Raw genomic sequence first — 1,871 nt, 5'->3', positions numbered from 1 at the left:
AAAATAAGGGTATAAGAAGGCCCTTCCAGTGCTGGGTCCATGCCTGCAGCCTCTCCCACATTCGGTCCCACCTCTTAGATCTCCCTCCTTTCCATCTCTCACCATTTAGGCTCGCCAATGCCTTAGTTAACTGCCTATTTATCAACATGTCTGGTCTAATGTAGTAGACTCTGGACTGTTCTTCCAGCCTCCAGGGTTAACCTCCTGCAGTTTGTTCTCCCCTTTGCCCCTGGACCACTCCTCAATGCTGATCTCATGTTCCATTTAAAATCTATTTGTTGCTTTCTTTCCATTGCATCCAACTTCTCAGCCACCATCTCAATCTACATCTCTTATTATAGCTTCTGACTTCATTCACGAATATTCATTGAGCACCTCCTATGTGTCAAGCACTGTTCTAGGAGATCAGGATACATCAATAAGCCTTCAAGACTCAGTTCAATTGTCACCTCTCCCAGAAAGCCTTCTCTCACTTCACGCCTTATGCCTTCTTGCAGGGCAAGATCACTGCCTCCTTGGTGTGCAATCTGCTACACCTGACGAGATTGTAACATAGCAGAAGCAGGAACCTTTCCCTCCTTCCCTGCTGTCTCATCAATGGACACACCCAGGGAAGGCAGCTTCAGTTTATGTTTGCTGAGTAGAATGATTAATTTTACATGTCAACTTGCCTGGGCCATGGTACCTCAGTATTTGGTTATACACTAATCTAGATCTTTTGGTGAAGATATTTTTTAGATGAGGTTAACATTAACATTTAAATCAGTAGATTTTGAGTAAAGCAGATTACCCTTCAAAATGTGGGTAGGCCTCATCCAATCAGTAGAAGGTCTTAAGACAAAAAAAAGAGACTGAGGTCCCCAAAGGAAGAGGGAATTCTGCTTCCAGGGTGCCTTCAGACTTAAACTGCAACATCAACTCTTCCCTGGAGCTCCAGTCTGCCAGCCATACCCTACAGATTTTCGACTTGCTAGCCTCCACAATGATATGAGCCAATTCTCTAAAATAAATCAATCTCTCCCTCCCCCTCTCTCTCTCTACACACACATACACACACACACACACACACACACACACACACACACACACACACACCCTATTGGTTCCATGTTTCTGGAGAAACCTAACTAATACACTAAGTAATTCAGTCCTTCCCCCTCTCTTCACCCTCCCCCCACACTTATCTGATACCTGTGGCTAAAGAAGGTGTTGGAGGAAGAGAAGTGGATAGCTTTTTCATATGCTTATTATCCATTTTTATACCTTCCTCTGTGGAGAGCCTTCCTTCATGAAGAGCCATAATGTTGCTTTTTCTCTCTTATTATTGATTTGTAGGAGATTTCTCTATCTCTGTCTCTATATGTTGTGAACATTTCCCCCCACAGTGTGGCTTGTGTTCTCTTTTCTTAACATTGTCTTTTGCTGAGCAGAAAGTTTTGATTTTGGTGGAGCCAAATTTATCATTTTCTTTTATGATTAGGGATTTTTGTGTCCTAAGACATCTTTTCCCCTTACCCCAAAGTTGAAAAGATATTTTCCTTTTTTTTTTTTGAAATGGAGTCTCACTCTGTTACCCAGGCTGGAGTGCAATGGTGTGGTCTCTGCTCACGGCAACCTCCCCTTCCCGGGTTCAAGAGATTCTCCTGCCTCAGCCTCCTGAGTAGCTGGGATTACAGGCACATGCCGCCACCCCTGACTAATTTTTGTATTTTTAGTAGGGTTTTGCTATGTTGGCCAGGCTGGTCTCGAACTCCTAACCTCGTGATCTGCCCACCTCAGCCTCCCAAAGTACTAGGATTACAAAAGCGAGCCACCATGCCTGGCCTGTTTTCTTCTAAAAGAAGACTTTTAGACTTACCTTTCATGTTTAA

The sequence above is a fragment of the Symphalangus syndactylus genome, chromosome 1 (genome assembly GCF_028878055.3).
Source record: "Symphalangus syndactylus isolate Jambi chromosome 1, NHGRI_mSymSyn1-v2.1_pri, whole genome shotgun sequence".
NCBI classification, from domain to species: Eukaryota; Metazoa; Chordata; class Mammalia; order Primates; family Hylobatidae; genus Symphalangus; species Symphalangus syndactylus.
Note: the sequence above shows the minus strand (reverse complement) of the source record.